This window comes from Crocuta crocuta, unplaced genomic scaffold (genome assembly GCF_008692635.1).
Source record: "Crocuta crocuta isolate KB4526 unplaced genomic scaffold, BGI_CrCroc_1.0 scaffold1, whole genome shotgun sequence".
In the NCBI taxonomy this organism is placed as follows: domain Eukaryota; kingdom Metazoa; phylum Chordata; class Mammalia; order Carnivora; family Hyaenidae; genus Crocuta; species Crocuta crocuta.
This window is the reverse complement of record NW_027527930.1, coordinates 4,635,193-4,648,203: the sequence shown is the minus strand read 5'-3', so window position 1 is coordinate 4,648,203 and position 13,011 is coordinate 4,635,193. Positions and strand designations below refer to the sequence as shown.

The following is a 13,011-nucleotide window of genomic DNA, read 5'->3' as shown; positions in this document are numbered from 1 at the left end:
CTTGGGAGTTCAGGGCTATTCCCTTTGTTTTGTCACTCTCAAAATAGTCCTTATGTTCCGGCTTATGATTATTCTACCTTAGCTGGTCCTCCAACAATACCATGAATTTTTTTGTGATTGTTCTTTCTATGCATAGTCCCAACCGAGAGGAGTTATGATACATATGTTTTACCAAATGCTGGTAGGGTCATTGTTTTAGGCTTTATTTCTTCAGTCTTATACTGTCTCCTGATGTTCTGTAGGGTTTTAAAAGCCAGCACAGAAAACTGAATAGAACAGGTCCAAGTCTTCAAGTTGGACTCCGTTAGGTTAGGATCTATATATACCTTCACATTTGGTGCTAGATGGTATTCTGGAGTCTGAAGACATAAGGAATCTCTCAGATTCTTCTCATTCTACACAAAGTTTGAATAGATGTGAATTATTAAGTCACTGACTGGGAAATAAAGAAAGTGCTTTCCAGAAGACTAAGTTTAAAGTAATTCATTGAGAGAGCTTGATTCAGTACCACTAAGATATAGAAGAAAATAAATTATATAAAATGTACTATTTTATAATACTTTTAAGTAAAATATATTGAGTATAAACTTAATTCAGTGTTATGTGTTAGTTTTCTAACATAAAAAAGTGTGTACTTTTTTATCTTCTCGGTTAAGATTTGAGACATGGGATACTGGCTTGAANTTCTCAGCGTTCAAGAGTCTCTCATGGTTTGCCTCCTTCCCTCTCCCCAAGTATTTTTCCCCTTCTTCTCCCACATCGTCCGATGATATGAGAGAGGAAGAAATCATTTTTAAATCTGACCTAGAAATCAGTGTTTTTCTTCCCATACATGTCAAATGATCCAATCACAGGTACAGAAATATGGGGCAATAACAAGTTGTTATAAGGAAGAGGAAAATATAGAGTATGAATGAATGTTAATTATTAGGATTTTTAAGTTCTCACTCTTAAGATACGGTGTAAACATCATGTATACATGGATATTGAATGGGTGTGTGTACTACACTCCCTCTGCACATTGCAAGTATTCATTTGTTCCATTCTTTGATCCATTAATTAATTAATTAATTAAATAAACAATACTTGCGGGAGCCAGTAATGGACCGCGTGCTATTCTAGGCACTGTGAAATGGTGAAAGACATAATGGTTACCATCCCCCTACAGCTCAAAAATGTCAAATTTGCCATAGAACTTAAATGTCAGAATATCTGGCATATGTATGTATAGTGGAGTCGTGTTTAACTTGAAAAACTGTAGCAAAGGGAAATATCTTCTGGAGAGAGTTTATGGGTAGGGCAGAGTTTTGAGCCCGAGATAAGTGGCCCAGACCTTTAGCTTGATCCAGGAAAAGGGTGGGTCTGGCCGGCAGAGAAGGCAGTGCTGACAAGGCGGGTATGTGAAATGAGGCCTTTTCTAGAGTTTCTAGCTCACAGCATCCATGTGCCAGGAGGAGGAGTGAAAATGAGGGCAGGAAGAGCAGTGAGCAGGGCAGGTCATGGAGAGCACATCACCAGACTGGAGAGATAGCACCAGGACCACTTTATTGAGCTGGGGACAAATTCATAGAATTTCGGGATTGTATTGGATGGGATAAGCCCTCAGCAGAGACGAAGTAGGAAGTTTAATGGAAGGGAATGTAAATAAACTTGACTGATTCCCGAGCCCTTTTTCCCCTTTAACTGGCTACAAAGGGATTTAAGCTTGACCTTCTTGACCTTAGAAAGGGAAGTGGGGATACTGAGATAACATGGATGCCTGAGGATTAACCTGATGGGCTATGAAGCCATTCCCTGAGAGGCTCTGATTATAACCAACCAATGGAAAAATCCCTGCCCAGCAAAAGTATAGTTAAATCTCTACTGAAGCTCTACCTGGATGAGAAGTGTAATCCTTTTGGTTACGTTGATTTTAGATGGCATTCCAGTGATCTGACTTTTACATGTGTCCTTCCAAGCTGTTGCCCATAAGAAACAGCCACAGGAGGTTGGGGGCTCCAGAGCAAGGCCTTCTGAGTGAACTCCTTACATCTCCTTTCTGTTATGCAACCTGTGGCAGACTATGTGAGTTTGAAATGGGCCTCACTCTCAGAATTAGTTTGTAGTAAGCAATGCTTTAATTTGATTTAAAATCCAGTGGTCCTCAAAGTGTACCTACAGACTCAGGCTTGTGAAAAGATAAATACCAAAAGTGAGACTATATATAGAAGCTCTTATACCAATTTGACAATTATTGTATTTGCATTGGGCCTAATAATAATAAAAAAATGGGGCTAGTGTTTGTGTTTTATCGTTTAATTTTTCTAGCAATTAATTTTTGTTATATTTTGCAAAAGTCCAGAACCAATTGGGAGAAAAGAAAATGGTTTCTTCACCACAATTTACAAAGCAAGCGATGACAGGTGTTTTTACTGCTCTGGATACCAGATACTTGACTGAAATAGTCAGGTATAGTCTACCTTTCCCAGGTAACTGTATGAAATGATCACAGGAAATGTACTTTAATATAGGCATTATTGAAAAGGACATAAAAATGCCTTGAGTGACATATCCAAAGCCAATGTCTAGAATTTGATCTAGACATAGATATGCATAGTAACTAAGATATTATTCTCTGGGTTTCTGAAATCAGCATCAGAGTCTTCTGCACAAAGGAATTGACACTGGTTCTCACCCAGTGTGGCAAAGAGTAATAGCTGTTCCTCTCTAGTGTGACCTTTTCCAGTTCTTTGCAAGATGATCATTTATGAGTGACTGCTAATTCTTTACCATTTACAGCTTTATTCCTGCTCTAGTCTATCCTACTTCTAGGTAACACCTATTGAGATTTGTGTCATTGAATTGCCCCTGCTTTCTGATAGCATCCAGTATAGAACAAAGCCCTGCTTCTCTAGACCTTCCCCAAAATTACCCCACAGAAGCCCGAGTCCTGCTAATAGGTTCTTTCTAACACTCTCTTATTGAAATGCTCATGGTTCCCTCTGGTGTGCATTCTCCCTCCGTGCAACATGTAATAAACCTGGCTTGTCCATTGCAGATGTGCTGCTGGTGGTCTTTGGCTAGAGGGTGTTGACATGCTTTACCTCTCTGCTTCTACATTTCTGAAATTTCACACACTTCTTAGTGGGAAGACACTTCTGGCTGAGAATCTCAGCTGAAAATAGATTTCTTTATTCCACAGAGCCCTGGCATTTATTCTGTAACACCATTAAATCTCCCCTGTGAGCAGTGGCAGCTCACAATCATATTTTGTGGTCTATAAATGTGCCAAAATAAAGGGTTGTTTGGTTAGTAGGCTTTATTTCATGTATTTCATAACATAAGGAAACTGAATTTCTCTAGACCTGCTGGAACAATATTGCTATGTGAATTCCCCTGGATTATCATCAGAGGGAACTAGTTGGGAGTGGAAGAGCTGACTGGGAATGGTTTTCCTGGGTTATCCAGCTCAGTGATTTCCTTGTGGGCTGAGTTTATGGTCATGGGAGTGTATCTAGGACAGAAGTTTTAAGCATTTTTTAACATTTGGAATTCTTCCTTCAAATGAAATCACTAGGGGTTATCTAATAAGGTAAGATGTAAAATGGATAAGCTCAGGAAAGGCCTGGTTGAAACACAGTTGGGAGATACTCTCTTCTGGTGTCTGTTCTTTCTGACTCCTTCTCACTGTAGACCACTTTGAGGGTCCCTGAAGCATATGACAAGGATCTTCACTGTTAGGGCAAGTCTTAGAAGCTTGAAGTTAACAATTTGGAAACCATAAATAGTACCCCTTTCCTAAAATATCTGATAGTCACATCTGGTTAATAATGGAGGCATTTTATCTTTTATAGATTTGAGGAATGGCCAGATGAAGTCTTTGAGGACAGTTGCAAACCATTAAGAATATAGCCTTAAGATTTTCCTGCCTTAATGGGGCTCCTGGGTGGCTCAGTCGGTCAAGCGTCTGACTTCGGCTCAGGTCATGATCTCGTGGTTCATTGCTCTGTGCTGACAGCTCAGAGCCTGGAATCTGCTTTGGATTCTGTGTCTCCCTCTCTCTTTGCCCCTCCTCTACTCGTGCTCTGTCTCTCTCTCCCTCAAAAATAAATAAACATTAAAAAAATTAAACAAAGATTTTCCTGCCTTAAGACTTTTGCTTTGGGATTTGGTCCTCTCAAAAACATATTCTTGCCAGGCCTATTTCAGTAAGTCTAGCTGCAGAGGCGCTTTTTAAAAAGTCTATCTAAAATGTATTATGAGCCAGTGTGCCTGGGATTAAGACTCTTTGACCAGTGATTGTAAATACAGCTCAATCTAGTGAAAGAAATGTTTGATACTAAAAACAGATACAAGTCTGTAGTTATTTATAGTGGATTTAGAAAAGAGGGTTTTTGAGGGCTAATCTTTAGATGCTGACATTTGAACATCTGCTTTTATGAGAAGAACCTGATGGCTGAAGGCCCATCACCTCCCAGGGAATATGTCTATGAAAGGCGTCATGTGTTTTTTTGATGGGGCAGGGAGAGATCTGTATGTTTATAGTTTATATGCAGATTTCAGAGACCTTAGAAGGTTGGAGGAACAAAGGACAGAAATTTTGTTTTATCTCCAGGCACCTACACCAGGCTATTTGAACAATACAAGACTAGGAAAAGCTCAAAGCCCCGATACCCTTTAAGTTCCAGAAATAGAAGGAAAAAAACCAGCAGCTGACACTGGTCCCTTTCAAAATGAAGAATGGATGGAAGTTCTCTAGTTCAATTAGTCTGGGAGAACCAGTACCCCTACAGGTCTCATTGCTTCTTTCCTGAGATTTGGTTAAGCTGTGACCCTTTAGGAGCTGACAGTATTTACCTTAGTTGTGTGTCGTTGCTTCTGCCAGGTATGCGTGGCTGGGTACGTCTCCCACTCTGCTTCCTTTCTCAGATATGTAGGCAGCCAGTGTGTGTATATCCGGGGGAAAGAGGCAAGGTTTGGCATCATCCTTGATCATTTTCACATTTTGTATCTGATTTGCATAAGTTGAAAATCATACATATGTCAAGTCTTTCCCAATTTTTTTGGCTCTATTTCTCTTGTGTGATTTAGTTGATCTTCTACAAAGAATATCCAAGGATGTGAGCTTGGAATAAAGTAGGAAATGAAAAAAAAACCACGTCAGAAGTGTTTTTAAATTTTAAAAATATTTCTTTATAACAGTTTTTGTAGTTCATCTCAATTTTTATCTAAATTTTCTTTATAAATATTACCTGTTCAGTGCTTATTTGCTTACATCATTTTGATTACAATATGTTTTATCTCCTTTGACTTTGGTGTAGTAAATTTTTAAAAGACCAAGTTTAAAGATAAGTTAAAAATCAGGGGAAAATGTCAAATTTTCCTGCAAATCTGTCTGTGGACATACGTGGACAAACAAAATAAAAGGGGCAGCAGACGTACTTTTTCTTTCTGCTGTCAGCTTGGGAAGTAATGTTTCTTCTTCTTCCCAGTGCCTTGACAACCATGACTTCATTAAAACTCTAATACAGATTTTTTAAGATACTCCAGACATGCTTTAAGAACTATGGAAATAGTGCTGACCACATCTGAAAGTACTTTCTTCTGAGTAAATCACCAAGAATAAATAAAATCACCAAGAATAAAGAAATAAAACAAGAACAAAAGGACATCCCAGTATTGATATGATGCCCTTGTGCATATTCATGTCATGAGGTCACAGACTAAACCAGCCTCAAAGTTTTCAACCTTGAAAAAACTGTGTTCTTCTTTTGACTTAATCTTTGCTTCCAGGAATACTGATCTCAGGTTAACAAAGCATTTTTGTTTTTTGTTTTTGTTTTTTTAAAGGTTTTATTTATTTCTAGGAGGGAGAGGGAGAGAGAGAGAGCGCGTGAGCAGGGGAGGGTCAGAGAGAGAGGGAGTCACAGACTGAAACAGGCTCCAGGCTCTGAGCTGGCAGCCCGCACAGAGCCCGACCCGGGGCTCGAACCCTCGAACCGTGAGATCATGACCTAAACGAAAGTCGGACGCTTAACCGACTAAGCCACCCAGGCGCCCCTAACGAAGCATTTTGAAGCACTAGGCTATGTAAAGTGCTGTGCTGATTGCTGTGGTAAACATTGAGGTAACTCAGGCAGAGCCTTTGTCTTCCTACGGCATTGGAAATAAGATGTGCAAAAGCGGAACTGAAGTACAAGGTAGAAAATTTTATATGTTGTAAGACAAGCCTAGATGGAATGTGAGAGCTTGGATGGTGGAAAGATGATTTCTGTCTTGAAGGATGGTAGAAGGCTTCTTGGAGGAAGCAATATTTGTGATACAAGAGAATTGGAAAGGTGAACATTTATGTTACCGTGATCCCTGATGATGGTGGGGATGGGATGGGTAGGAGGAGGAGCCTCTGAAGAACATAGGGGTCTTGTTGAAGGTCCACGTATGATGGTCCTAAGAATGAAGGGGGAAGGGAGAAGTTGATTTCATGAACTTTGTAACATATAAAACCAATACAGAGGAGGGCCAGTATTTATCTGACTATAAGACCAGATGATACAAAAGGCAGAGAGAGAGAAAGAAAGAAAAAGGAGCATACATCAGTGATGTGTTGTTGAGACTAGCAGGCTTGCACAGCATTCAGGAAGGAGCATTCAGGAAGGTGAGCAAGATTCCTGTTCCTTAATTATGTTGCTTTTCTTCATAGAAAAGTTTCTCTGAAAGTCATAGGGTCTTTTTCTCTGGAGTTTAGGGTGGTTTGTTTGTAGCAACTTTTTTTCTAGAGTTTGTTCTTCACATTTTATCTCAGAGGGTTATGAGATTTGACTTTGAAAAATCTGACCTCAGATCTTTATCTAGGTTCTTCAACTTTTCAAGTTTGATCAGTGATTCTGCCATTTAGGAAGCTTCCTGCTTTGACTCTTATTTCTTCCATCTGAAATGTTTTCCTCACTTTCTTATTATATATACTCTATATTCATATCCCCTACTTCTTTCTATTCTCCAAGGAGTGTTCCTAATGTCTTTTAAGTGGTATCAGTAAAATGTTGGATTGTGACTAACTTGTTCTGCGAGTGTTCTGCAAGATGAGCAAACATTTCTAATGAATTTTAACTTGATAAGCGAGTGATATCTTGCAATATGATTAGTACGTGATGCCGGACATCACATGATCACAACTAAGCTGAGCCAATGGTTCTTGAAATTCTCTTTGATACAAGTGCTTTGGAATACAAGCATGTTTCCAGAACAAATTATGCTTGCAAACCAAGATTTTACTGTATTGGTTTACAATGCACTACTGTAAAGAAAGTAAAAATATTGATGGAGCGATGGGTAGCTCAGTTGGTTAAACATCCATCTCTTGATTTTGGGTTGGTCATGATCTTGTGATTTGCAAGTTCAAGTCCCACATCAGGCTCCTTGCTGATAGCAGAGAGCCTGCTTGGGATTCTCTCTCTCCCCTTCTCTCTCCCTCTCCCTTGCTCATACTCTTTCTCTCTCTCTCTCAAAATAAATAAACTTAAAAAAATTTAAAAAATGAAAGTAAAAAAATTGAGCATAATGAGTAATTAGATCGACTTTACTTAAGTCTCAAAAAACAAAACAAAAATAACTTTGAATAATTGCGTTGTATTTGATAATAAATCTCATCTTATTTTGTGTCATTTATAGTATTTATACTCTGTAACTATGTATATATTTGTGTGTATATAGAAATATATATATGCACAAACACACACATATAAACACATATACACACATCTTTATGGCAGACCATAGAAAAGGGAGAGAAAATCAGTGTTTAATAAAATACTTTGCTTTAAAGACCAGTGACAGAATTTGATGTTAGGTCGTAGAGTTGGTGACAGAGCTGTACTGGTGTGCGGGTCTATTGACAACAAAGCCCATGACAATTCTATTACCCCACACTACCTAAATGTGCTTCTCATAATGCAGGTTGTTGAAAAGAATGAAGGACTAACCTGAATGCTTTTAACACTGCTATATTTCCAGCAGTGTTAATCAGAAATACAACTGAAAAGTGAGATTCTGACCTATTCTTATTAGTCCACAACAGTGAAATTACAAAAAATTGTGGGCTAAAAAATCAATTGTCCTTTTTATTAAGGTAGTCAGACTTTGGGAATTCTTTGTCTCTAAAACAAGGGACTTTGATCACGTGGTGTTTTTTAAGTTATTTTCAAAAGAGTTGATTAATTTTTAAGCAATACCAGACTATACTAAATGTATTAAGACATTATCCTTAGTCTTACTGTGGTCTGTGAGTCCTTTGATAAACAGGTTCAAATCTTCCATAATTGTAATACATTTCTGAAAATTCTAGTTTATTGATTAAAGAAAAAGGGATATATAATTGCAATGAGGTCTAACTTTAGAGTTAGTAATGTTAAAAAAGACATTATACGTATATATAATACATATAATTCTATACATTATATCTATAATCATATATAATTATATACATTATATATAGCTTGATATGTTTTGAAAAGCATTATCTAGATTGTTATAGCCTACTTTTATAAATGTTTACAAGGTATTCGGTTTCAAGTTTTGTAGCGAGAATAATCAATAAACACCAATGAAGAGGAACCCCAGCTAAGCTACCTAGAGTTATGATGCTTTGAGAGAGTTCAGTTTGGAAAAATGTAACTAGTATTGATGACAGAAGTCAACACTTTTGTGAAATGGTTGAGGGAAAGGGCTCATGGTGAGAGTGGGTGTGGTGTGAGTATAGAATCAGACAGACTTAACTCCAGTGCCCGTTCTGCCACCTACCAGCCTGTGACCTTAAACAAGTGATTTAACTTTTTGGAGGTGTCTTTCCTTCAGTAAAGTTGAAGTCAGGTCAACGCCTTTCCGAGACCTTAGGGCATCTTTCACACAGCCTGGTGTCTAGGAAATTGATGATTATTACTGTCGTCCTTTTCCTTCTTTAATCAGTTTGAAATTATTTGTCCTTAATATTTTGTGATTCATAATATCAGTAATGATTTTAGTTCACAAAATAAGAAATACTGCTGGTGAAGTCAGCCTGTGACCTAATTTAGGGAAAATTCTGTCTTGTCTGAAGTGAATACCTTGGTGAAAATCCTGTAATGTTCACATTACCTTCTCCACCTGACGCAGGGCTCCTTTATCATCAGCTCTTAGAGATACTCTAACCTTTGCCCTCCTGAAGACATCTAAGGATGGGAAACTCACTATTCTCCATCTTATTTATATATAGCTCTGCCAGATATAGAAAGTCCTTTCTTATGTTCTACTTAGAAATATAAAGTAAAAATACCTTGTTCTACTTACTAGGTTTTTCATAGAGTTGAGAAAGATATAGTAACCGTCCATGATTGGCTTCCTATTGTTATTATTATTGTAGTACTTTTGTTTTATGCGGATGACCACTCAGTCATTTCAGTGTACCTACCATGCAGCAAACTGCTTTGGGAAAAATTCCCTTTAGTCATGTGATATAGTGGAATTAATCAGTCATAAGCCATAATTTTAACATTCCCCTCATGCTTTTTGTTTTGGGAAAATATTTATATTATGAATCTCAGAGTGATACATTTTTTAGGACAGTGATAAAGAGTTCTATGCCATTAGGTGATATAATATTTGTTCAGAGGCTTACCAATCTTGTTCATTTCTGATCTGTTTTATTAGGTGATAGCAGTCAATATCCTTATATCTATTTTATTTTCCAGTCCAAAATATTCCTTAAAACACACACACACACACACACACACACACACACACACACACAGCAAAGTATTTGCATTTTCTGTAACTCTGTGAGGCAGTTGAGGGGAAGGGCGATAAGGGTGGCATGGTGGGTCCCTAGCTCCCAGTATTAGAAAATTCATTTTTGAACTTAAGTGGCATTATAAAAGTAGACTTTTGGGGTTCTGGTGAATTTTTGATTACCTGATTTTAACCCCAGTTTAAATAGATTTCTAGAAGGTCTACTTCTGTCTGGTGATGTCCCTAAAAGTGAAAGATTGTTGTAGATCAAGAAGACTGTGCTATTAGACACTAGGGTGTCATATGAACATAGTGGGACCCAGTCTGAGCATGTGAAGCTCAAGAGAAAACGAACAACAGCACTCAGTGAGAGATTCTGCAAGTGTTAGCAACCCAGACACAGTGGGAAAAGTTTCATTTAGCATTATCTGTGAAACAGGATGCTTTTAACATAGTGATTAGCATCTTAGGGTAATAACTTCCTTTAAGCTTGCAGAATACTTGATCTTGCTTTAGAAGGTGCCAGTATTTTCTGCTTTCCTGCCTGGTTTCATACACACCTTTATTTTTCATACCTGGCTCTGAGGATGGTCTTAACTGGCCTCTAGGACAATAAACAGACCAAAAAGAATGATGTGGGTCCAGATAAAATTAAGTCACTGTGAGATCTCTGTCTCTGTTTGGTCAGCTGCATGTCATTGTTACCGTAGACTTCAACTGTGGCATCAAAGCTAGGGTCAGCATACTGTAAGATTCTGAAGCATATTGGTCCTAGACTTGAACCATTGATCTAAAATTTGGGGAGAGGCCTCTTTTCATGTGCTGTACTTGGAAACATTTTAGAAACATGTGCCTCCATGAGAATGTTTTAAAATTAGGACTATATTTATGGAACTACATTGTTTCTCCTTCTCATACTTAAAAGCTAGGGGTTTGAATTAGATTGGTGATTCTTCTTCTTCCAACTGTTGGACCTTATGTTTTGAAGTGGTATGTAAACTAGAAAACTATGTTTACTAAGTAATAAATCATTTTTCCCATCTGTTAATAAAAAACATACGAAATTGCTGGTCAGAATTGCCAGTGAGTACAACTTACTTCCCTGTATGCCCGTTGGTGATCTTTCTGATGAAAAGATTGTCATTCTTAGACCTATTAGCATTTTGTTCAGCTTTATAGCACAGTGATAGTCATTCCCAGATTTCTGTTACTGCCTCCACTGATTCCTATGGGCTCAGGGATCTAAAACTAGGAAATTGTTGACTGTAAGCTTTCTGAGATTCAGTTTAGGACTGATGTTCTATGACTCTATAACTAAGTTTGTTATGGACAGTGCATTCTTGGCCAAGGAAGGAATCAAAGCATTCTACTTGACCATTATTTATTAACCACGGTCTTGGGTGGAAATTGCATATATAAACATTACTTTTCCAAATGTTGCGATATGGTTGCTTTGTACTAATGCTTTTTCTATTTACTTTTTAAAATTTATATTTAATCCATTATGACTGTCTTGTGTTCTTGAAGGTTCTGAAGACCTCAACTGTCACAACCCAAGCTATTACAGTTTTGGGAGATGTTTCCCCTTGACTTCCAATAAAATGTGGAAATAACCAGTGTAAAGAGAAATATGTATATTCATATATACACACATACATACACATGCATCTACACATACATGTGTATATGTGTGTGTGTGCATGTGTGTGTTTTGAGAGAAATATAGGTATGTTTTTATAATAAAGAGCAAAAGGGACTGCCCTTGGATATGCTCTTAGGGAAGTACCTACCAAGTTTTTTTAACATAGGAAGGTGGTACCAGCTCTACTGATGTCGTCTTTCCCTGGAAGAGCTTTTCACGTGTTGCGTATGTGGAATATGCTCCTGAAGTTGAGAATCATTGTTCTCCCCAAGGGGTCTTGAACCTCAGTGGGTACCAGCATCTGCTGGACAGCTTTGTTAAGACATGGATTGCTCAGTGCTACCTCAGCTTCCAATTTAGCAGGTCTGTGGAGGGGTCCGAAAGTTTGCATTTCTTTTTTGTTAATGTTTATTTTTATTTTTGTATGTGTGTGAGAGAGAGAGAGAGAGAGAGCGCGCGCGCACATGTGGGTGAGCAAGTGGGGGAGAGGCAGAGAAAGAGAGGCACAGAGGATCTGAAGCGGGCTCTGCACTAACAGCAGAGCGCCTGATGCGGGGCTTAACTCACCAACTGTGAGAGCATGAGTTGAGCTGAAGTGTGATGCTTAACTGTCTGAGCCAGCCAGGAGCCCCTGAAAGTTTGCATTTCTAACAAATTTTCAGTTAGTGTCAGACTTCATAACTCAACTGTTTCTTATTTGTGTGCAATGATACTGGATACTGGTTTTTCCCAACTGACCTGCTTTCTGTGGTAAGGAATTTCAACTTTTTTTTTCTTTTTTGGTCTGTAGTATTGCCTTGGCCCTTGCCCACTGCCCAGTCATAATCCCAGCCAGGTTGACTCAGCACAGGTCAGTCCCAGATTGGATTAACTGTGCATGTCTACAACTTCCTCTCTTGGTCCCCTTGCCTGAAGGCTACATGTTCTTTGGAAGCATGAGTAAGTGCCAACCCCAGACCATGTTCTGGCAGAGTACAGAAACTATATGAATATAGACAAGTCACTTAATATGTCTGATCCTTGGGTTCCTTCTTTGGTTCATGGAAAGATTTCCTGATGGTAAGTGGAACTTTGAAGTGGATACTCCTAAGTTATTCAGTAGCCAATAGTCAAAAGAAGTGCTTGTGAGGTTCTGAAGCCACTTTGATTTCAAGAACTGGTGTTGGGGCTCTGCTGTGAGGCAACGCAGACGCCTTAAGATCTTCAATCATCCTGTGCTTTAACAGTCTGGGACTATCACTCTTCTTGAGTTTCCATGAATCAACCTTGCACTCTGTCCATAAACCAGCTCCACCAGCTCTGTGCTTTACCCGCACTCTTCTGTATCCACACTCTCAACTTTGATGGTCTTATCTGATTTTATGGCTTCAAATATCATCTATACAGTAATAACTCCACATGTTGGCCCTGACCTTTCCTCTGAGCTCTAGAGTTGTGTGTGTAACTTGCTGCCTACCCAGCATTTCCAGCTGGATGTCTAAAAGCCATCTCAGATTTAAAAGGGCCAAAGATCAGCTCTTAATAGCCATGCCTGCATGACTTTCTCCAAAGAGTCTGGTAACTATTTCTTAGTCCAAAAACCTTAGTCCGTCAAAAATAGTGGATTCCTTTTATTTCCTTATCTCTCTCAT

At 38.5% G+C, this 13,011-nt stretch overlaps 1 protein-coding gene across 1 annotated transcript in view; it reads left to right on the top strand.

The window, feature by feature from the left end:
- The window catches only part of ADAMTS3 (ADAM metallopeptidase with thrombospondin type 1 motif 3), a 255,823-nt gene that overhangs the window by 21,423 nt on the left and 221,389 nt on the right, over window positions 1-13,011 (top strand). The gene's annotated exons all lie outside the window — the stretch shown is intronic.